Source organism: Balaenoptera physalus (assembly GCF_965194825.1).
Source record: "Balaenoptera physalus genome assembly, chromosome: 18".
NCBI classification, from domain to species: Eukaryota; Metazoa; Chordata; class Mammalia; order Artiodactyla; family Balaenopteridae; genus Balaenoptera; species Balaenoptera physalus.
In genome coordinates this window covers 67,473,499-67,498,711 of record NC_138899.1, presented here as the reverse complement: position 1 = coordinate 67,498,711, position 25,213 = coordinate 67,473,499, and the positions used below count along the sequence as shown (strand labels likewise).

The following is a 25,213-nucleotide window of genomic DNA, read 5'->3' as shown; positions in this document are numbered from 1 at the left end:
CTGCTTTTTTTTTTTCCCCAGTCGCTAGCAGGATTGGTTTCTTCGGTTTGTTTCTTCTGAGGTCTCTCTCCTTGACTTGCAGATGGTTATCTTCTCCTTGTCTTTACATGGCTTTCCCTCTGTACCTGCCTGTGTCTTAATCTCTTCTTTTATAAGGACACCAGTCAGATTGGATTAGGGCTCACTATAATGACCTCACAGGTAATTTTTTGTTTTTACATTACCTCTTTAAAGACCCCATATTCAAATGCAGTCACCTTCTGAGGTACTGGGAGTTAGGATTCAACATGTGAATTTTGGGAGGGACACAAGTCAACACATAACAGTTTAGGTACTCCAGATTTTAATATAAACCCCTCTTTCAATTTCAAATTTCCAAGGAGAATTTAATGTTACATTTCATTGCAGTTTGAAGTCCAAAGACTTTGAAGTCCAAAGACTTTAAATTATCTTGCCCTGTGAACTTAGACGTTTAAAGTCCAAAGTTCTTGTTAAATTAAACCAAGGACTGTCCTCTCTAATGTGTTCTTTTGCTCAGTCCAGCATATAAAAGTCTCCATGTCTCGATAGAGTTAGGGCTTTGTCAGCAGCTGCAGCCTGGGCTTTCTCGAACTGGAGTGTGTGTAGTTTCTTCTTGATAAAGTCAAGAGTCTCATCTCCTTCATTTTTTTATAGAGTCCAAAGAATTAATAGGAAATGCAATTTTATAGGATCTCACACCCACCAAATTTAGAAAACATGCCAAACCACAGTCTCTAGAGCAGGAAACAATTATGTTTCCACGACCTAGAACTTAGTTTGGTAGAAGGCCGTAGTAGATACTCAACGGTACCTAGGAGATAAAGGAAAAACAAATATATCCTTAGTTTCAGCTTTGACAGGATGCCAGTCGATGCCAGTTTTGCAGAATCTACAACTTGTAAAGAAAGTACCTTGGGGAAAGTCTCCCAACAAGAGGTTGAACTTGGCCTTATCAATACAGCCTCCACAATGTCCATGCAGACTTGTGCCTACATGCCTTTGCTAAGGCTCAGAGCCCCTTTTTAAGACCTAGTGAGCACCTCGATAGAAACTTCTATAATATTGGGTTGGCCAAAAAAGTCCATCTTATGGAAAACCCCGAACGAACTTTTTGGCCAACCCAATACTTGCCTGGGGACAAAGTCACCACAAGGTGCAATTAAAAGTCAAACGCCAAAATACTGTGCAGCCTAAACTTAAATCTCCTGTGGGTGAAGAACTTAAATGCCAGCCCGATATAGATTACTACACATCCCCAACATCTGAACTTCCTGCCCACATGCTAAAAAAGCCACACACACACACACAAAAGCCACAAAGCCCAAAGCCACAGTTCTGGCACCACCAAAATCCTCACCATATGCATACTTTCCCCACAAATTCCCTTAAAAATAAACTCATTCAACATTTATGTAGCTAATATTTTGTAACTTTTAATTTCATATTTACAGAAAAGTTACAAGAATAGTACAAAGAACTCTCATCGAGTGCATGTATATTAAATATGAGACATACTATTGATAATATATATATTATTGATACGTATGTGACACCACAGACACACATACACACATCACAGATTCACCAGTTGTATTCACTTTGCCCCACTTGTTCTATAATTCTTTGTGTATGTGTATGTATGTATTCTTATCTGAACCAATTTAGAATAAGTGGAAACATCAAGTCCTTTCACCCATAAGTACAGTGTCATTTAAGTTAAGAAATCTAATGTTGATAAAACTTTATTATGTAGTTCAAATCCATATTCAACTTTTATCAACTGCCCCTTTATAGCTTTTATTCCCTTGGTTCAGAATCAAATTTAAGATCATAAATGTTTGATTAACATTTTTTAATCTTAAAGAATCCCTCAGCTATTCTTTGTCTTTTCGCCTTTGATGTTTCTGAAGAGTACAAACCAACTATTTTGCAGAATATCTCTCAATTTGTGTTTGTCTGATGTCTCCTTATGAGTAAATCTAGGTTACACATTTTTGACAGGAACACCCCCTAAAATGAGGTTGTGTCCTTTTCAGGGTATTTTATAAGAGAGCACATGATCTTGATTTCACTATTAGTGAAATCAAGTTTAATAACTTGATTAAGATGGTGTTCAACAAGTTTACTTTGTAAAAGTACTATTTTCCCCTTTGTAATCAATAAGTGATTTGTGGGAGAGATACTTTATGACTATGTAAGTATCATGTTAATTGTGAAACTTCCACTCACTAGTTTTGGTATCCATTGAAGATCTTCTGGTTCTATTCTTCTTTCCATTTTTATTAGTTAGCATTTGATTATAAGGAAAAGTTTTTCCTTCTCCACATTTATGTATGTATATCTATATGGATTTATGAATACTTATTTGATTCAATGGATTATAATTTATTGCTCTCATTATTTATTTTCATTCTCAATTGTCCGAGATTTGGCCCATGGGAACCCCTTCAAACTCGCTTCCTTTTGACATAAGTCTCTGAACACATTTTTACTTTTGTACTTAAAATGGTGCAATACAATATTCCAGATTCGTTTTATACTTACGCTGCCCCTGCTCTGGAACTAGCCATTTCTCCAAGAAGATCAGGTCGCTTTTAACAGAAAATGGTAATTAAAAACCAAGATTTGGGAGCTAGGTGTGCTCATTCCAATATCTGTGTCACTGTCTCTAGCACTTTAAGCGACAGACCTAGGTAATACATGTTATATAAAACATATGTTTTATTTTTTATGTATGATCACACACATATATACACATATATCTTTATTTGTTTCTCTTTCTATCTATCAATCCATCCATCTATCTTAGAAATCTTTAGTTCATACTGATATCTCTAATTCCAATCCAGCAACACAGGGCGTTTCCATATTTGTAACTCCCCAAAGTGAGAAACCTGGCTCCCACTACCCTCAATATATTTACTCATTTACTCTAGCTTAGAATGCCCATAAGGTAGTTTCAGAACTGCAAAGCCGTACCGCTGTGAAAAGGAAAACTACTAACGAGAGTTCATATTTGTTTACAGTGTTTTTAGATAAAATCCATAGGTACTAAAATGCACAAGTCACTCTTTTGTTTTTATATCCTAAATTTTCCTACCTAAATTAAAACTTGTTTATTTACTTTTTAAGAATATCCACTAACGATATCTCTCTTTTCTGCCTCTACTGAGTAAATGAGAAATAAAACAAAGAGTAAGGCAGACGGAAGATCAAAATGAGAAAGTAGCTGGACTTTGTCAAATAGGCTTGCCACCTGAACCCTAGAAGTCAGCACGGTTCCTCATGCAACCAACGCCCTGCTGCAGCAGCCTTGACATGTCTCCTGCCACCCTGCAGGCAGAGAACATGTCCTGGGAGAAGCAGAACAGAATGCCTGCTTCCTGGTGGCATTTTATCCCCAGGGAGAAGAACTGGGCTAGGCTTGCAGAGTTGGTCTCCTCAAATCTACCAAAGGGTCTGAGAGAAACTAGAAATTAAATGAGCTTCCTCACAGAAAGGAAACCTCAAGCACTAGGAAGAAAGTACTCCCTCCCTCATCATTTTAATATTGTATTTATTTTGGAACTTTATTTGATTTTTTCAAATAACAATGGGAATTCATGTTATTTACAATAAGTAAAACACTATGATACAACTTTATAAAAACAAAGATAAACATCACCACTCTCTCACACCATTACAGGGACTTCCCTGGTGGTCCAATGGTTAGGACTCCGCGCTTCCACTGCAGGGGGCACAGGTCGGGGAGCTAAGGTCTTGCATGTCGCCGGGCGCAGCCAAAGAAAGAAAGAAGATCTTACACCATTACAACTCTCCCTGAGGTGACCAAGCTCATTAACTTTCCAGTGTATGCATCCTTCCAATTGTTCTAATTTTCCTTTTTCTAAGATATTTTCTTTATTTTGCTTGTAATGTTTCTCCCATCCCTAGGCAACAAATGTGAGCTCCTTGATTTTTTTGCAAGAAACGAAAATATTTATTATCTCATGGTTTCTGTAAGTCAGAAATCCAGGCACAGTTTAACTGGGTCCCCAGCTTCAGCAGTTTTCACAAGCCATAATCAAGATATTGGTCGCGGCTGCTGCCATCTCAAGGCTCCAGTGGGGAAGAAGTCATAGGTAAGAGTCAGATCTTGGTGGGTTGCTGGTTCTCCACTGGTTGTTGGCTGGAGGCTTCCCTCTGTTCCTTACTGCATGGGGCTCTTCACAGGGCAGCTTCCCACGTGGCAGCTTGCTTCATCAGAGGAAGCAAGAGCCAGAGAGAGAGCGAGAGTGCTGGCAAGACGGAAGTCACCATCATTGTAACCTAATCTTGGCAGCAGCGGCCCATCATCTTTGCCACATTCTACTCATTCAAAGCAAGTCTTTAGGGACAGTCAGCACTCAAGAGGAGGAGACTGTAAGAGGGCATGAATTCCAGGAGGCAGGGAATTCTGGAGGCCAACTCAGAAGTCTGTCTAGACCCCTCTCTGAAATATTGTTGCTTTAGAGCAGTAATAATAGCAGGCTTTCTTGCCTAGCTCCTGATTTTAGCATTTGGCCGTTTGGAGTAATATTTGTAGTTTGTCTTTCCTAAATAGTGTTTATCCATCCCCATAAAACCTAGAGTTTTTTAATTAAGAATATCTGCTCTGTTCTATTAAATAATTTTTTGGTGTCTATTAATCTAATTATACGCCTTTTCCTTTCACTTTAATGAACTGAATTGCACTGACAGATTTCCTGATAATAAAAAGAATCCTTGCATTCTTGGAATATATTCTAGTTAGTCATAGTGTACTAGTCCTTTGCTACACTGTTGGATTTTATTTGCCAATATTTTAGTTATAATTTTTACACCTACATTTAGTGCAGATGATTGTTTACAGCTTTCTTTTATGTACTATTGCTATAAAATTTTGATATTAAACTTGAGCTGGATTTAAGGAACCATAGAGTGTTCCGTCTTTTTCTGGGGTTGAAAATAGTTTAACAAATGATAGACTCATCTGTTTTTTTAATGATTAGATAAAATTCAGCTGTGAGGCCATCTGGTTCTGGAACCTTTTTAATGAAAGTTCTTTAATCACCTTTTCAATCTCTTCTATGGTAGTTGGTCTAATCATGTTTTTTATGTATTAATTTAATTTGGGTATTTTATATTTCATCAGGAAATCTCCTATTTCTTCTACATTTTTTCAAATTTGTTGCCTTGGAGTTGCAGGTATTGTTTTATAATTCTTATTTTCACATGACTATTATTATTATCATCACAAATTAAATGATCACATTCCTACTTGCTTTTTCACCCCTCCTTTTGCGATCAAAATAGATACCGAAGTCCTTCTGGGAATGAGGTAGGGGATAAATATGCATACATATACACAGAAGCTTGAATGCATTAGTGAATCAACTGCAACACCCTGGTCCATGCCATCCAATTCCTAGCACTTAAGGGAGCACTGATAATTACTGACGGAATGAATCACCTGCTGTATTAGTCAGCTCAGGATGCCATAACAAAATACCACAGACTGGGAGGCTTAAACAAGAATTTATTTCTTACAGTTCTGGAGGCTGGGAAGTCCACGATCAAGGTGCTGGACAATTCAGTTCCCTGATGAGGGCTCCCTTTCTGGCTTGCAGATGGCTGCCTTCTTGTTGCGTCCTCCCATGGCAAAGAGAGAGAGAGCAAGCTCTCTGGTATTTCTCCTTCTAAGGGCACTAATCCCATCATGATGGCCCCACTCTCCTGACCTCCTCTAAACCTAATTACTGTCCAAAGGCCCCATTTCCAAATATCATTACCTTGGGGGTTAGGACTTGACTTGTGAATTTGGGAGGGGGCCACAATTCAGTCCATAGCACCTGCTATGATAGTACCAAGTACTCATGTTGTGGGTTTAATTGTGTCCCCCAAATAGATATATTCAACTTCTAACTCCTGGTACCTGTGAATGTGACCTATTTGGAAATAGGATCTTTACAGATGTAATCAAGTTAAAATGAGGTCATAGTAGATCAAGGTGGTCTCTAACCCCCAGTGACAGGTGACTTTATAAGAAAAGGGAAACTGGGATACAGACACAGACAGGAAGAGAATACCGTGTGTCCATGGAGGCAGAGATTGGAGAGATCTCTGTTCTCCTTGACCATGGCCGTTTTACCCCTGAACCCTTCAGTTTAATTCCTACAGATAAATAAACGCTTCTCAAATATTACTCACATCATGTCACTTCTTTGTTAAAAAAATGACCCCAATGAGATTCCATCTTCTCTCGCTATCACTAAATTCTTGTCTATCTTGTTTTTGAGTTCCCAAACAATCATATACGTTTTTTTTCACATTTTTCCTTTTCTAATTGGGTTGAACTCTTTCCTGTCCAGACATACTCCACGTCCTCTTCTGTTTTCAAGGTTTTTTCCCTTCTTGCAGTTTCCTCTACCATCCTGCTTTGTAAATGTCATGCTCCCTTTGAGGTCAAAATCAAAGTGGAAATCACACTTTTCATTCATTCTGCCAACACTTCTTAACTCCTCTCCTCTGAATTTATAGAAATGTTGGAATCAATACCTCAAAATGTTGCTCCTTATTATGTATCACTTGCTTTATCTGTGCTTATCTTGACGGCTCCTCTTTGAGGTGAACACCATTTCATACTTCTGAGGCTCCCTCAGGCCTAGAGCAGTGATAAGATATGCAAGAAAGACTTTCTAATTAATTTGTAACCTCCACATGCATACTAATTGCACCCACCACGTGCATAATAAATATTGCATTTCAACATATATGCGTCCATCCTGGCCAAAGATGGCACTCTTCTGACCTACTCCATTCATAGTGCCTCTGACCTAAATTTTTCCCCACTTGAAGAAAACTAAGAGGAAACGAAGCTTCCTTTAGTCGACATGCAAAATAAGAGCTGGGACATGAGGATGATCCTGGTGGTCATTTGCAAGTGCTCTGGTTTGAGGAAACATAGAGGTTTTTTTTTTTCATAATTTAACTCAATAATCCATTATAGTCAGAAAGCACGATAAGGAAAGAGAAATTCTCTCCTGTTATCCACAGGACTCATTTATTGGTCCCTTTTGTCTTGAGAGCTACCTCATGGGACATCTGAGCTATCTGCCTATTCCAGTCTCTGCCTTTGACAATTCTCTAGGGGAGTAATTCAGTATCTGGACTTTCTCTTTGCTTCTCCCCATTGACAGTCCCAATTACTGGCGGTCTCAAGTGAACCCCACGTGCCCGCCTGTCTTAGTTTGTGCTGCCCTAACAGAAATACCAGAGACTGGGTGGCTTACAGCAGAAATTTATTTCTTACAGTTCTAGAGGTTGGGAAGCCCAAGATAAGGTGCCAGCAGATTTGGTTCGTGGTGAGGGCCCTCTTTCTTGTTTCCAGATGCCTTCTCACTGTATTCTCACATAATAGAGGTCACCTCTCTTTTCTATTTTTATAAGAGCACTAATCCCATTGTGAGAGGTCCACTCATGACTTACTTGCCTCCCAGAGGTTCCGCCTCCAAACACCCTCACACTGAGATTATGGCTTCACTATGTGAATCGGGGAAGACACAGACATTCAGACTGTAGCACGGCTCTCATTTAATTTAACTGCATATACTACGACCTTCTTTCTGATTTATCTCCTAGCTTTCTCCTCTTTGCTCAACCAGCTCTGGCCACACAGCGAATTTGCTGCTCCTCAAAGAAGGCCAAGAACACATGAGTTCTCTCTGTGTGGAATGTTCTTTCTCCAGACAGACTCATGTCTCACTCCTTACTTCATCTAGGTCTCTGCTCAGATGTCACACCCTCTGTTTTAAAATACAGTACATTCATAGACAATTTGAGGTATGGTAAGGCCAACAGATCAGGAAACACTGCCGTGGAAAGGATAGCTTGCTGCTTGCAGTTGTCAAGAAGAGGGGGCATGTCATACATGCTGGGCCCCCCGGGGATCCACCAGGGTCAGTCATGACATGCAGAAGGTGCTCTGGAATGATTAGGGCAGGTGGATAGTGGTCCCGGGTGTGAGAACCCAGTCAAGGAGGTGATTGGGGTGTGGGCTCTGGATTGGTTGGTTTACATTTGAAACACACACTAATGGGAGAGCTGTTGACTATCTCTAGGAATTGGCTAACCGAGAGAGGTAGTCCCTACGGGGTCAGGAAGACCCCCAGATGTCAAATCTTCAGAACACAGAAAATAAAATAAACGGTTACTACAATCCTCAAAGAGGCCTTCCCTGACATCCTTAGAGAGCATCCTACACTCCATCATCAGTCTCTATTCTCTTCTCCTTTATTTGTCTTCATAGCACTTCATAGAATATACCTGACAGATATTTGTTGTATGTCTTCCTCCACCAGAATGTAAACTCTATCAGAACTTATATGCCATAAGGTTACTTACTACTGTATCTCCAGTACATGGAAGGGCTTAGATCTGTTCCCAGCCCGCAGTTCATGCTCAACAAATATTTGCTGAATAGATGCATAAATGTGATATAAAGTGGTACATACATCTTGGAATATAATTTTCAGGGATAGCAGTATATGTGGATTCTGTATCACCAAAAATTACATGGACATAAAGATGTTATACTCTAGAAAAATTGTTGGATAACTGTAAAATGGCTCTAGTAATGACAGAGATTGACATAAAAAGTATATATAATGCATTTGAATAAATTTTTTTCAGGAAATATGAGAATGAAAAAGCAGTATTTCTAAATTAAACAAAACTATGATATATATTATACAATTGTCTCTGAGTTTATAAAACATATTAAGCACTATTTAATATGTAATTAGCATGTGTATAACTAAATTAACATACTGAAATTTAACAATTTCATCTACATCTGTAAAACTGTATCTATTCAAGTGGGTCAAAAAATTATCCTTGGGAAAATTACCTTATATTCGGGGTTGCTCTATATTCAGGCCTATAAAGTGTTCTTTCAGTCTACTTAATTTGGGATTGTGTTAATGTCAAAGAGTATTTGCTAGAAAGCCATTAAAAAGAAGAGAAGACAATACTGTCCAAAGTAAATTAGTGTCAATCATGGAAACATAAGAGATATAGAACCAATGCCATGTCTCCTTATCTGTTCTCATCTTGGAAGAGAAAAAGATTGGTTCTCCTTCATGCAAAGAAGCTACAGCAGAGGGCAGCAGAAGCAGAGATCACTAGGAGAATGAACTGAAGCTTCTAAGAAGAGAATTAACTTCCTTGAAAGTTAACTTCCTTTCAGTAATAACTATGCAAGTAATTAAAGAATCCTCCTTGAAAGTCCTGGAGGGAAAAAAGAAGGCCCTAAAATTTCGAGTCTTGGGGGAGCCTGAAAGAATGATGGCACCACCATTCTGAGAAAAGGAGAAAGGTTTGGGAGGTGGGGTATCTGGTCCATATATTTTGAGTTTGAAGTGATCGCAGAACATCCAAGAGGTTCTGAGAAGGGAGTGAGTTGAGCCAGACTGAAGGTTCTCAGCCATAAATGCACATTAGGATCTGTAGAAATTTCCGCGGTAGCAATCTGTCCCTCTTCCCCAGAAACTCTGATTCAGTTGATCTAGGGTGAGGCCAGGGCAGTTGTTTAAGTGACCGGGCTTAGAGATGCAAATCTCCTGCATAGAGACAGAGGTCAGGTTCAAGCTGTTTAGGTGGAGCAATCCGTCCTACCTTAAGGCAGTGTGGTTGATTGACAAGAACAGTGAGAGAGGACCAGACCTGGGTTTACATCCTTGCTCTGCCACTTCCTGGGTATTGGGACCTTCAACAGGTAATTAACGTTTCTGAGACTCACTTCCCTTTTTCGTATAATATAGATAACATCTTCTATCTATAAGATGGATATGAAAAGATTGAAGTCTACTCAGTTATAGTATGTCATCAAGTGATTCTATTCTCCCTTCTTTTTTTATATTGAAGTCTTGAAAATGGTTGTTTTTTTAAACTCATTTGCATAGTTACTGATTTGTAATACGTACTTTGCTTTTAAAAATATATTGACCAAGTACATTCTTCTATACTGATCAAGTTGCATGTTCCATTTACTGGGTGCTGAAGGGGCAGTGATAGCCATAGTGCTGATTAATGGACACTGTGACCCATGGTACATGTTTAAAGAGGGACAGTAATTGCTTGCATAAAACTGGAAAATATGCATAAAATTCCCGATGGACCATGGAACTTACGTTTAAATGTCCATGTATAATATACACCTGTATTAAACATGCAGACACATACATATCCCTGTGGCCTTCACCTACGTCTATGAAGACTCATGTGTCCTTCATTTCCTTGACAAATCTTCATTTCCTTTTATACATCATGGAAATCAAAATTCTCCATCTTCCAAGTTATGTAGACTCTTTTGACAGGAGGGTAATACCATCCAAAGCAAGAAATAGATTCTGTGAGCCTTAAAAAAATAGACCCAATGAATTGAACTAGAGACAAAAATCTGAAACCTTGAAGGTAATTTGTGTTAATGATATAGTTTGCAATAGATAAATTAAACATTTAATCTGTATGTTCCCATTTTGAAATGTTTCTATTGACATCACTCCCTTGGCAAACACCCATTTTCTCTCAATAGTTAGAATTTATCAACTACAGCATCAGTAAAAAGAGCCAAACACATGTGGCCATCAAAAATGCCTCCTCACTGTTATTCAACTATAAATAATAATCTATAAAATTATATGGTATCATTCAGTAATTGCTATGGGCTGAATGTTTGTGTCCCCCCGTCCAAATTCTTATGTTGAAATTCTAATGTCCAACGTGAGAGTGTTAGGGCCTTTGGAAGGTGGGGTCTTTGGAAGGTGTGTATGTCATGAGGATGGAGCCTTCATGAACGGGATTAGTGCCTTTATAAAAGAGATGCCCCAGAGCTCCCTAGCCCCTTCCCCTATGTGAAGACACAGTGAGAAGATGACCATTTATGAACTGGGGAGCAGGCCTTCACCAGACATAGACCTGACCACACAAGCACCCTCACTTCAGACTTCCAGCCCCCAGAACAGTGAGATATAAATTTCTGTTGTTTATAAGCTACCCAGTCTACCGTATTTTGTTATAATGGCCAGAAAGGACTAAAACAGTAATAGTCATAGTCATTATTATTGTGGTTTTTAACTTGACCTCCAGCTCTACATCTTTTATTTTCACTGTCTTGAGTTCCAAAGAAACACAGCTAGAAACACAGATTCATATAAAATTGATTTACTAAGAGAATGCCACTGAGAGGTACTTCTTCACGGGTCTCTCATACTTCTGTATGTTTTATGAGCACAGGTACTGTCTGCCTTTGTTCTGAGCTATCTTTTCAAGGTTATTTATACAACAAAGCCTTGGAAGCTAGAGATAGTGTCTCCCTCCACAGCAGAAGATCAGTTTGTTTATTGTGTAGTGAATTAAAGATAACATCTCCTTCCAGGACAAAGGAACTGATTCAATATACTGTTCTTGTAGCTGAATGTATACTTGGTAATGATGTTTTTCATGCTTATACTATGAATGCTCACAAGTGCCAGAGCAGATTCTCCTGATAGCAGAAAACCACATGTGGATACATTCTGGTGCCTTGGGGACCTCACAGCTAATGATTCCCTTGAGCTACAGATTTTTGTAGCTAGTGATCTTGATGATTTGAGTCTCTGGCAAAGGAACGTAGCCTCCACTTGGAGATGCCCTTTAGTCTTCTGGACTTGTTGTCTCTCTGATAGAACAGCTAAGTCCACCCCTTTTGAACAGCTATCAGCCTGCTACTGGGATCTTGTCAAAACTGAATGCCGAACCAATGGAAGTCTTGTGATTCTCTGCCTACTTTTCTAATTTGGGGTAAGACAACACAGAACTCAATGACTGACAAGGTGGAAAGGGTTAAGCAAGTCTCACTTTCAAATGAAAATGCAGAATGCAGCCAGCCTGATGCCAGGCAATCCCTGCAAAGCAAGAACTAGGCTCAATTATTCCATCTGAACTAGGAACCCAAGGCCTGCCAGGCTGCCAGGAGGCCACTTTAGAGGTACTGCCAACAACAAGTTAAACAACGCTTTCTTTCCAGGAGGGCCATCAATGCCCTTAGGATTGTATTTACGTGGAAAGTGGATATTAACATTCCTCCCTCCCAGAAAATACAGTGATTTAAGTTTATTCGTAAGAGATCTCTAAGTGTTTAGAAGACATCACGAATTGATGGTATAGCCCTCAGAAAAGGAAAGAGATCTTTCTAAATTAAGACTGCCCTTTGTTATTCAGGAGAGCTTTTCAGAGGGAAAACTAAGTCATTATTTATGTGTGCCTGAAAGTGTTATCCGTACAACAGGAGTCATCCAGTTAGAAAAGGCAGGACAAAATTTGTCCCTGACTGTAGCTAAAGGGACAGGATTGATGGCATCACCTTGGTCCTTGGAGGCATTCAGGTCAGTCTCAACAAACTGGCCAGGGGCTTAATGGATGATAGAATTGCCTTAGCTTTCCTTCTGTGGGTCGAGGCAGAGTCTGTGCAATTGCTAATACATCCTTTGTATCTGAGTTAATGCCTCAGGGCAAAGTAGAAGGGTCAATATGGAAACGAAGAAGATGCCTCCTGACTTTCTAAGGAAGATGCTTATGTTTTATGAGATTTATTTGGCTGAATGAGTCTGAGGCCCCAGGGTCATAGTTGAGGTCAATATTTTGTTTGGCCTTATCCTGGAGTATTATTGATAGTACCCTTAATTAATCCCATATAAAGTAAATTGAACAATTTGATCCTCACCTTTGTAAATCAGGTTAATCATTGATGAAGTGATGTAATCATGGGAAATTTTTTTCAGATACCAAGAGGATGTAGAAATGGGAGCAGAATATTATTGGGTGGCAATCCCCTTAGGTGTTTCACATCTCTGCATGCTCTGTGAGCAGAGGAATTGGCTACCTGTGTTCTGAACTATCTTTTCAAGAGTGTTTGTAGAGTGAACAGCTTTGGAAGATAGAGATACTAAATCCCTTGCAACAAAGGGCAGGTTTGCTCACTCCCTGCTATAAAATGTTCAGGATCCCTGAGCTTGGGGTGTTTCTCCCGTGTCATGATTGCATGTGCCGCTGTCATTTGGCCCTCTGAGGATAGGGGATTGGGGAATTAACATGACAATGCTGACTCTGGCTACTGCATTGCTATGTGTAGTAAACTGTCCTTTGCTCCTGATACAGGAGTCTCCTCTCTCCTTCTGCATCCATGAAAATGCGGCAGGTTAAGAGCAAATCTCCAACCCTTCACACTTCTTTACAGCGATCTCGATCTCAGGGGAGTGAGGGAAGCCAAATGGGGGGAAGGGAAGTAGTTAAGCTGTGAAGTGGCTTCAGATGAAGTCTATGCTTACCTGCATCTAATGGGGAACACTGGAGTTTAAATTAAACCTGATGTCCCACTGGAGGAGAAAATGGGTCTTTTGTATCCCTCCTGGGGACAGTCATTGGCTCTGGGTCACCCAGGGGTGATAGTGGGTGGAGGGCATCCCACCCAGACACCTCCTAGCAAGGATGGTCCAAACACCGAAGGGCAAGCCTCCACAGCCAGCTGAAGTCCGGAGGAGCAGCGACAGCCTCTGCAGCCTGTAAGTGGGGTTCCTGGGGCAAACTGTGTCTCAAAATACTGAGATTACTTTTGAAAAGATGCATGAAACCTTATCCGTGTGTTTTGGAGAACTATGGGGAAGAGAAGAAATGCTCAAAGTTCATGACCACATATGGTTTTAATTTTCCCAAAGAAGAAAGTAGATTATTTTGCTCTTAATAGCAATCTTGAGGAAAATTGTAAAATTAATGTCTTGGAAATAATGATCTGTGAGGCAATCTTCAGAAGAAGAAATGGTGATTACCAAGCCAGCATGTGTTAATTTAAAATGTTGTATAAAATTATTACATTTTCTTTTTTGGAAAGGATTACTAGACCAGCACAACAGAAGGTGATACATATGATGATTCTGGAATTCAGCAAGCCATTTGACATAACATCCAGTGGACATGCTGGGGAAATTGGGGCTGGGTAAGTTTATAACTGAGTATATGCAAAACTGATTTATCAGTGGTTGCTAGGGACTTCCCTGGTGTTCCAGTGGTTAAGACTCCACACTTCCAATGTAGGGGACACGGGTTCGATCCCTGGTCGGGGCACTAAGATCCCACATGCCCCACGGTGTGGTCAAAAAACCACAAATCGTTGCTAAACATACTGATTGATTTCCTTGGCCTCGTCTGGCTCACGATTTTAAGCAATGGGATGCTTATAAAATTGGTGGTCACATGAAGCTGTGAGAGGTGAAATATGTGTTGAATGACACAATATGGTCCAAAAAGGATCCCTTAGGCCACACTTTATATTTAGGGTGGATAAATGTAAGGTCAGGAACTTGAATCCAAATATAAAATTGATGAGACCAGGCTTAACAGGAGTATGTGTGAAAAGGGTTTTAAAACTCTTTAGATCAAAGTTGAGAATAAGTTCAAAATGAGGCAGCAGTGCAATGGAACTTCCAGAAAGTCTACTAGGCTATTATCATAAAAGTGTTATATATCAAAGAGAGAATGGCATTGGTTAGATATATTCGGAATATCAAGTTTATCTCACCCCCAGTCATTTCATAACACCCACTCAAATGGGATGTCTCCTCAGAAATCTTAGAAACAAGAGTCTTCACAAATCAATGGAGAACTCGAAAGACAAGAGAAATTCCAAAGTGAAGGAATGTATCTTGGCAATCTCCTTGATGAATGATGATGGTTTGAGGGTCTGGAATGTCATCATCAAAGACCAGTTGTTGATATGCTAGGATGAGATCAAATTTCACAAAGGCCTCCTCACTCCTCCCCTTCCCCGCCCCCTGCCTGTGAAATCCACAGAAAGTTGCTGACCTGACTGCAAGCAGTGGAAAGTGTAGGGACCGTGTAAACACTTCACGGACAGTGCACTTGAACTCATTATGACTTCCTTTTCCATTTGGCACCATTGGCACATATGCAAAAGACTCGAGAACATAGTTATGTTTACTCCTTTGCAAAATTTTCCTTTTTTTTTGTTTTTTCCACCTCTCTCAGAGCGATTATTCTCAAAGCCAGATCCATAGACCATTTGTTCTTCAAGAACATGAAACTGAATCTGTGGTCAAACAAGTGAGCAGGCTTAGTTGGAATTTTTTATTTTTAAATTGAAGTTTCACTTGTTATCAAGTAACAAAAACACAATGTTTAAAAATCAGGTGCTTCTACAGGCTTAAACAAAAATAAGCATATCTCATCTTATTTTTCCTCATACCCAATACCCTTTACATGAGACCCAATTTTTATTATTTTTCTCATCTCTAGAAGCTTCTAGGAACTTCTTTTTGTTCCCTGAACTTTGAAACTTCGTGTTGTTGTGCTAAACTGTGTGTGTGTTTGTGTGTTCCCAACTAATACACATTCTACTTTACAGCTTCCAATGTTTTGATGCCATCTCTTGTTTGCTCTTTACCTCTTTCCTATTTCCTGTTTTCTTTGTCCTTGTGGCTTCTTTTTTAAAAATCCCTGTAACTGACATTTTATCAGCAGTTAATGACGGAGCAGATAGAAGTATATGTGTGTCTAATCCACTAGGTTTTCTCAATGTTTTCTTTACTGTAGGACTTCTAAGAACCTAAAATATGCTCAAATTCTTTTTGAATATCTGCGAAGGGGATATCCTGTACAGTATTTTTACATTAGTTGATGTTGCTGCGGTAACAAACAACCCTTGAATTTCAGCAGTTTACAATACAACAAAGATCTATTTTTTATGATACATGTCACTAGTTGCAGGTCATCATGGCTCTGACCCACATGCCTACTCATTCCAGGACTCAGGCTGAAAGAACAGCCCTGACCTAGAACATGCTATTCTTGTAGGAGATATGACAGCAAGAAGGCTGGCGGAAACTTCCAAGGCATCTTAGAACTTCTGCTTGGAAGTTCATATTCCATTGGCCAAAACATGCCACACGCTGAGCCCAAAGGCTGTAGGGCAAGGGACGTCTATCTCGCCAACAGAAGGCACTGTGGATCACACGGTGATTGGCAGGGATGCAAGATTCTCTTACAAGGAAGGGGAGAGTAGACACCTGAGAACAAGAGTATCTAGCAATGATCACAAACGTGTTTGACCATGGAACCCCGTTTTTTTAATAATGGTTGCTAACATTTCATAGAATTCATGTTTCAGGGAACATGATTTGGGAAAATGTTTTCTATGAGCACGAAGTATATTGATAAAGAAGCAGAGTGATGTCACGGGAAAAATCTCAGAGTTTGAAAGCCAATCTTCATTTCAGACAATGGGTCTATCACTTGCTTAATTATGTGGCTTTGGGAAAGTTAATCTCTCTGAGGGTCTTTCCTCATTTGTAAAATGGGCATAATAACACATATTCTTCAGCTTTAATGAGAGGATTAGATATAATGTATGTAAAGGGTCTAGCATGCCATACTCTGCCATTAATAAATATTTACTGAATAAACGAATGAATAGATGAATGAATTAATAAATCAATAAAAGATATTAAGTAAAATGGTGCAATGGCTCAGTTCAGTTGAATTTGGGTTCTTCAGTGTATCAGAAGCCTAAAATGGGAGTGCCATTATTTGGGTAACCAGTTGATGAATCATAGTAATTAGACTATTTCAGTGGTGTGAATGCTTTTAACACAATCTTTTCCCAAGAAAACTTTGCATTGTTCTTCTTGCCAAATTTATATCTTACATTTATATTTTATACCTTATAAAATTTATATCATCTTGAATCTGCAAGCAGAATATAAGTATAGACAGTTTCCTGCATAATCAGAAGGAAGTATGTCTAAACTGATCCAAAGATAACCAGTGGGCAGGCATTTCCTGTGTTCCTGTGTCACACCATTGGCAAGTGTTCTTAGCTATATGCTGTGGACATTTAGATGCTCTCTCTTCAATTCTGAGCCAATTTGTGAAACATGTTTGCTAAGTTTTGGTTCATTTTTGGGGACAGTTGTAAGTAATAAATTTCCTCCATCACGAGATAGCTTTGGAGAAGTTCAGCATGAACTCCAAATACAAAGATATATCCCATAATATATCACCTAAAAAGTTCTTTTGCCTCAATAAAAAAATCAAATGAGAAGGACAATCCTGTAACTAAATGAAATACAATCTAGGATGAAATAAGAACTAAAACAAAACAAAAAACAAACAAAAAATCACTAAGTACCAGTATGGAAACAGACCGTTTGGCTGCAGAATATAATTAGAATTGCCTTTCCAAACTCATTGATTCCTTTTATGAGATGTTTGACTCTGAGTAATTACCAATCATGTTGGTGAGAAACGTACCTTTAATTACTCCAGAAGTCTTTCAAATGCCCCAGGTTTTGGTTTGGTTTTGTTTTTAATTAAATAATTAATTATTATTATTATTTTTTGGCTGCATTGGGTCTTCGTTACTGCACACGGGCTTTCTCTAGTTGCCACGAGCAGGGGCTACTCTTTGCTGCGGTGTGTGTGCTTCTCATTGCCGTGGCTTCTCTTGTAGTGGAGCACGGGCTCTAGGCACACGGGCTTCAGTAGTTGTGGCGCTCAGTTTGGTTGCTCCATGGCATGTGGGATCTTCCCGGACCAGGGCTCGAACTCACGTCCCCTGCATTGGCAGGCGGATTCTTAACCACTGCACCACCAGGGAAGTTCCAAATGCCCCAGTTTTAAACGATGAACCAATGGTGAGAAATTGTGTTGTGGGAAAACTGTGCACTTCACAAATTGTCACCAACACAGCATCTGGTTGAGAACTTTCTATTCTGTTTTCTTCCAGACAGAACGAGAGCCTTTGCTCTGCATGGCTTGCAGAAAGATGACTAACTCCACATTCATCCAGATGCCCTGTGTGGTTATTTACAGTACAAGGTGTGCTAGGGTTCTCTGGAAGAAATCACATTAATTTGCTTATGAGTAGTTCCCCTTCCAAACTCATTCTTATTATGATTAAGATTTCTTTGGGTAGGGGGAGGGAAGGGTAGTCACAGAGACAGTAAGTGTTGGATAAAAGTATTGCTTTATTGAGGCAGAATTATTCTGGCCTAACTTCACAAATCATAGAGGCATGCCACCCAGAAACTCAAAAGGCTTGAGAAATGATAATGTTTAATCACACGTTCCTTAGTTCATGTATATAATAGGTCCTTCCACCTTAAATGATTTGAAATAGAAAAAAAATTTTGAATGGGGTTTGCACTTATGAAAGATTTTCAAAGTGCTCTTTATCACTCCATAGGGAAAACATTGGTAGCAGTGATATGAAAATATCCCCCGAAAATCCAACTCCAAAGCGATCTGCTCTCCCAAATTGCCTCTGAAAGCTCTTGTGTAATGGATGAAAACGATGCAGAGTGACCCACTAAACTTACAGGCAGAAGAACTGGCTTTTTGAAAAAGAATAAGTGAGGGAAACTTTGCAGACTTTGAGAACACAGGAAGGTGTGTTTCAGGGCAAGCTATGTGATATTGTAAAATAGAGGTTCCACTGGTGAATCGGGCAGGGATGCGGCAGTTTTCAAAGCTCTGTGAGTACAGTCAGTTGAATCTATTAGAATCCTCCTTGAGGTCCATTTGGAGACTCCATCCTCCTGTCATTGCCTGACTAATCCTTCATTGCACCTTTTTGTCAAATGGAAAAAATAATCTGAGTTTACGTCGAAGCATAGGGGCTGGAAAGACTTAGGTGGGAAATAATGGTTTGTAGCTTATCCTTCATCAGAGGACCTCCAATGCTTTTCTACATGATCTTTTTTTTTTTCATCTTTTCCCGAGTTCTTGCCTGGATTAAGATAATAGGTACTTAATAGTTATGGAACTAGTGGTCCATGCTTGACCTAGTATCTGATGAGGAGGAAACAGTTAACACACAGTGGAATGAAGATCAAATTATAATGCCTTTTGTAAGAATAGAAACCACCTTTGTTTTATGATAAACCTGTTTCCATTACTGTATTTGGTCTCCCTCTACGTTCATGAAAACGATTTTTAAGGGCTAAAAATTGCAAGTGTAAATGTTCAGAATCCATCTCAGAGGACCCTCAAGGCCCACTGATGTTCAGGGTCCTGAAGAGAGATTGTCTTGTGCTTCTTCAGATGCCCGTCTAAACGTCTCAGAGAGAAAATTACCCAAAAATTATACACTTTAAATCTCTCCCCTAATAAAGGAACTCTTTGGATCAGGGGTGATTATCCACCCAAATTTAGGCTTATGTACAATTTGTTTTTAATATATATCTCAAGCTTCACATCTTTTCTTAAGCCATATGTCCAAAACTTTAACAAAGGAATATTCTTTGGAGGTATGCTTTGGACTTGTGCTTAGTGTAGAATGTAGTACCAGGACCATATTCGCAAAAGCACAGAGTTACATTTGAGAAACCGAATATGCAAATGGACTATGTCTGGGTCATATGTAAAAAAAGAACTCTGACCCAGAACCTGCCCCAGAAACCAACCCCCCCTTATCTACAATCAACAGCCCAGGAAGCCAGCCTGCTAAGCGTTAAGACTTCCAGGAGGCCAGATTGCCATCACCAGTAACAATCCAGGAAGCTGAACAATAACTTCTGCCACATTCAACCCCAAATGGCCAGGACTTAATTAGTAATTGAGTTTTTCTAACTTTTGTTCCCACTTCCAACTTCAGACCAACTAGAGAAAGCCAATATGCACCCCTAACCAATCACATAGGATGTCCTGCTTCTGTTAACCCGCCTACGGCTTCCCCATGACAACAGCGCCCACTCAAGACATACCTGAACCTTCCTTTTAGTCCACAGTAAAGCTTTTCCATTCCTCTGCCTGCTTTTGAATATCCGCCAAATGCAAGTAATGATGGCTGACTCCTGTGTAGCAAGCTCTGAATAAATAGGCTTTGCTTTTCTCATTTGGTTGGTCTTTGTTTACTTCCACACTTCTAACTTCAAAGAGGGGTATGACAACTTGGTCAAGATGTCTGCGGCTATTGAATGTGGTAAGAATGAGAAAGTCAAGGGAATACTGAAGTGTTTTATTGCAGAAATTATCAAATATTTAGAGCTGATCATGCAAGAACTAAAGAACTAGCACTGCTTTTCAAATGATTTGCTTTTCACTCACAAGCCTGATTGAATCAGGTCAAGATAAGAGGGCATTGTCTAGAAGAGATGAAGTTGTTAGATTTAAAACAGCAACACATGTATGCCATGTGAGACAGGCAACTGTAGCTGACCGTTTCCTCCAGGAATGTACAATTAAAAAGAAATCTGTTGCCAGAACAGAACAGCTGGAATATGAACACAAGAGTTTTAAATTTCATCCTTAGGCCTATGATATTAGTAAACCAGGAAAGTGACAGGCTTCTCTGTATATTTTATATTGAACTGCCCAAACAGGATTAAAGAACTGAGGTTATAATAATAAAAAGATAAGACAAATGAAAATCAAAGGATGTTCAAAATAACGATTATATGAGTCTAATAATCTGAATGTATTTCTTTCACCAAGAAGCCTGTGATTAGCTGTTGTATTCTAGGATGAGAGGTCGCAGTGAAAAGTCTATCACTGTACAATACTTCAGGGAAAAAAGACATGAGATTATTTTACTTTGGATCAAAATAATTACATTCACTCCCAGTTATTAAGTAGGATGAATTAATTATTGAAATATGTTTGTCCATTGCCAGTTATAAAGGCCCACTATGTGCCAGCAATGTGGTGCGAGCTGGAGCTGGAAATGGGCGTGAAAATAAATACTTATAGATACAACACGATATGTACAAGTGTCAATGTGACAATGCTTGTCAGCTCTCAATATGTGGTTGCTCAATGACTGAATGGCTGCAGAACAGAGCGTAAAAGGATGAGAGAGACTTCCCAACTGCACTGGGTCAAGGAGTCTTTGTTAGTGAAGTACCATAAGGCTGCATTTGTACTGCTGCCTTTTCATCAAAGTGGCCCCAACCCACCATTTTTTGGGAGTTTGGGCATATGCTGCTTTGATTTCTGATCCCTACCTTGCAGTTGAAACAAACCCTGATAGCCCATCAACAACTATTGTACCAGGTACCTGTGCATGAGCTGAAGCATCTGTATGCCAGTTGGGTACCAGGTAAATGAACCACCTCTGAGCCTCTGTACTCTGTACTCATCTTCTCTTGCTGCCATAATAACTTACCACAGCTTAAAACAAGAGCCATTTATTATCTCACAGTTTTGGTAGGCAGGAGTCCCAGAACGGTGGGACTCAGAGGGCTTCCTGCATGGATCTCACTGCACTGAAATTAAGATGTCAGCAGGGCCGCATGCCAGGTCCCTGTTTCTTGACTGGCTGTGGGCTGGAGCATCCCCGGCGAGTAGGGCCGCCTAAATTCCCAACTTCATGGTCCCTTTCCTCCATCGTCAAAGTCGCCAGCAAACACAGGTCAAGTCCTTCCCCTGCTTCCGCATCTTTTCTCCTTCCTCTTCTTCTGGTGCATCTGTGCCACTTCTGCCTCCCTCTTCCACTTTGAAAAGCCCATGTGATTACATTGGGCCCACCTGATAATCTAGGATAATATACTTTAAGATCTATAAACTTCATCTCATTTGCAAAGTCCCTTTTGCCCTGTGGGGTAATGTATATGAAGTTTCCGGGGATTAGGGCATGGACATCTTTGGGGGACCATTATTCTGCCTACCACCCTCCCCTGAAAGCTCCACAATATAGTTGTCCCACACCTGTATAGAGTGGCAGCAAGCCAATGCCACGAAAGCCTTTCTTTTAGATGAACCAAGATAAAGTACTTTCTTAAAGTTCTGGTTGTCATCTAAAAAAGGCAAAGCTGTTTTTCCAGTTTACTGTGAAGCTCCTATATACGTTCCATTTAGGGAAGAAATGAAACCTTGGGTGATGTTGGCTTCTATTCACAGCCCTGCACATCTTTGCAAAAGTTCTCCAATAATTCGGAGCCTATCTGTAATCTGAGCTTATATCTACTTCTAGCAGGCTCAATGGATGGACTGATACAATATAAAAGGTCACATTTGAGCTGTGTCTTAAAAAGAAACTAGGAAGTTTGGGGGTGGAATAACATTATTGAGGCCCTTTATACGTTAAGAACTATGATATATATATCCCTTGAACAACACGGATTGAATTGCACAGGTCCACCTACATGTGGATTTTTTTCAATAGTAAATACTACAGTACTACCCCATCACTGGTTGGTTGAATCCAAGGGTACCGTGGATATGCAGGAACTCCGTATACAGAGGGCTGCCTATAAGTTATATGCGAATTTTCGTACTAGCTCATATGATTATGGAAGCCAGCAAGTCCCACATCTGCAGGGTGTGCCAACAGGCTTGAGACCCAGGGAAGAACCAACGTTGCAGTTCAAATCTGCAAATCAGTTAGCAAAATTCCTTCTGGCTTTGGGTGAGTATGGAGAGTGAAGATCAGTTTTCTATTCAGGCCTTCAACTGATCAGATGAAGCCCATCCACATTACAGAGGGCAATTTGCTTTACTATGAAAGTCCACTGATTCAAATGAAAATTTTATTCAAAAACACGCTCACAGAAACATTCAGAGTAATGTTTGACCAAGTATTTGGGGACTGTGGCCCAGCCAAGTTGACACATAACATTTTAACCGTATCAGGCAAGTTATCAACTATTTGTATTTCATCAGTATCAAGGGTCCCCTCATACTTGTGTTTTGTGATCGTTTTTTGATGGGTGTTTGGTGAAGAGGGGGAAGCTCACAATATCCAATTAAACTTCTTGATAGCATTCTGGAAAAAAGAAGTCCATTTTTTACTCCAAAATTTCCAGGTGAATCTAGCATTAAAATTTAAAAAAAAAAAGAAAAAATTATACAAGTACTATAAGAAAACATGGGTGAATTTTTATATACTTTAAACAATGTTATATAATATTTCCTAAGTCCCCAAAGGTTGACAACTCTGACTATATTAAAAGAGAAAAGACAAAAGTTGAGAAAAAACTTTCAATACATCTGTCTAACAAAAGTCTAATTTCCTTAATGTTCTAAAAACTATAAACCAGGAAGAAAAAGTCAATAATTACATAGAAAATTGTGCAAAAGTCTTCACCAGTCTTCAGCAAACTAAGAAAGCTTCAACTTAAATCCTTCTAAGAAGAGAACATTTTTCGTATATCAAAGTAACAAAAATCAAAGTTTGATGAGACATTGCATGTGGAGGAAATGTGAAACAAAATGAATGCATTTCTGCTCTGAGTGTATATTGTTACAGCTTTATGGAGGGCAACTTGAAAATATCCAATAAAATGCAAAATGCATATTGCTTTGACTCAGCAGTTCTATTGCTTGGAAGTTATCCTATATATAGTCTCTCACATGTTCACAAAGACATATGCAGAAGAGTGTTTATTACAGCAACTGCTTGCAAGAGCAAAATGTTTAAAAACAACATAGTGTACATTAATAAATATTTGTTAAGTCAACTACAGTCCACCCACACAATAAAATACTAGCAGATATTTTAAAAAGTCATCTCTATATGTACTAAAATGGGGTCATTTCTAAAATACAGTAACAAGTGAAAAAAGTAAGACAGAGAAAAGTACATACAGTACGCTTCTGTGTATGTAAATTAATGGGGGGATAAAATATACGGTATAGGTCTGTAGAAGGATGCTCAAGAATCTGGGTAAAGCAATGAGAAACCAAGGACTGTGGGACAAAATGGGAGGAAAACAACTTCTCACTACTGTATATTATTTCATACCTTTTAAAACTGTGCACCATGTGTATACATCACCTCTTCTAAATGAATAAATAAATTCAAGGTGATTGGAAATTCTATGGGCAGAGAATTTACAAAATCAAATTGTTTAAAAAAGAAATGTTATTATAGCAATAGGAGCCACTGATGATAAGATTGTCTATTCTGTTCGTAGCATTCTTGGATAGCTAAAGACTGCATATAAGAAGTCTTCATATGCATATATGTGTATATATATTTGATATAAAAAAACTTGAAGAAAGAGGGTCAAGCAAGACATTGCAATTTCTGGACCAAGAAGTATGGGAATGATTTATGATTCATTTTTTCAACAATGAACTGAACACAATTATATGTCAAGCAATAGGAATGATAATATAAAGAAGAAAAAAATCCTTATTTCCTGCACTCAAGCCACTTAAAACTTAATAGACTAATGGGTCCAAGATAACAAGAAAGACAAAAAAACTAATGAGAAGCACTGATTAAAATAACTTGAGGTGGCTCAACTAACACTAAAAGGTTATTGTAGAGAAGTCTTACAGAAATTAAAATCTTGACCCTCTCTGACTTTCAAGACCTTAATACCTCACTGATAAAGAACCAACTCTTCCAGTTTCAAGTGAAGTTCTCAGCTACCAACAATGGCTCTTGCTACCCATGATCACCCACGTAGTTTCCATTTCCCTTAGCTGGGAATATTCTGTGCTGACTTAGCACATAGCATGGATGTGCAGCTGTCAAACAGCCAGCAACTCAGCCCCAGGGGCCAGGAGGTCTTGTCAGGCTGCAGTATGGGGGAATGGATTCTATAAATAGTGCACAGAATGCTTCAGGAAATACTTTGTAATCACTATCAGGAACATCTCTGTAGCTCCAAAGGATTAAAGAAAGCAAAAATTGACTAGAGATATTCTGATATGTAATGCAAATATGGAGAAAGTTCCACACATTCTAGTTTATCTTTATGTATAATCCCCCCTTTTCCAGGATTTTTAATTTGGTAGAGGAAAAAAAAAAAGCTCTAAAAACAATGCTTCCAAATGTACATTTTTTGGGGTACCTTCTACATTGACTTACACTTGCCATTGACTTACATATATTCTGTTTACAGTTGACAATTAGTAAAAACTTCAACTTTGGTTTAAAACTGGATTGTAAGAAAGTGCCGTCAACACTTCATTTAAAAGTTGAGGTTCTTTCCCAAAAACTCAAAAAAGATTCAGGGGCTTCCCTGGTGGCGCAGTGGTTGAGAATCTGCCTGCCAAGGCGGGGGACGCGGGTTCGAGCCCTGGTCTGGGAAGATCCCACATGCCGCGGAGCAGCTGGGCCCATGAGCCACAACTACTGAGCCTGCGCGTCTGGAGCCTGTGCTCCGCAACAAGAGAGGCCGCGATAGTGAGAGGC

At 39.3% G+C, this 25,213-nt stretch overlaps 1 long non-coding RNA gene across 1 annotated transcript in view; it reads right to left on the bottom strand.

The window, feature by feature from the left end:
* Nucleotides 1-17,313: 17,313 nt before the first annotated feature.
* LOC309647897 overlaps nt 17,314-25,213 on the bottom strand; it is a 32,340-nt gene continuing 24,440 nt past the window's right edge. Inside the window, exons 1-2 of the long non-coding RNA XR_014256376.1 lie at nt 19,833-25,213; nt 17,314-19,178 (exon numbers count right to left, since the gene is read on the bottom strand). The exon at nt 19,833-25,213 is cut by the window's right edge and continues 24,440 nt beyond it. This is a non-coding gene — a long non-coding RNA (uncharacterized lncRNA). The remainder of the gene's footprint in view (nt 19,179-19,832) is intronic.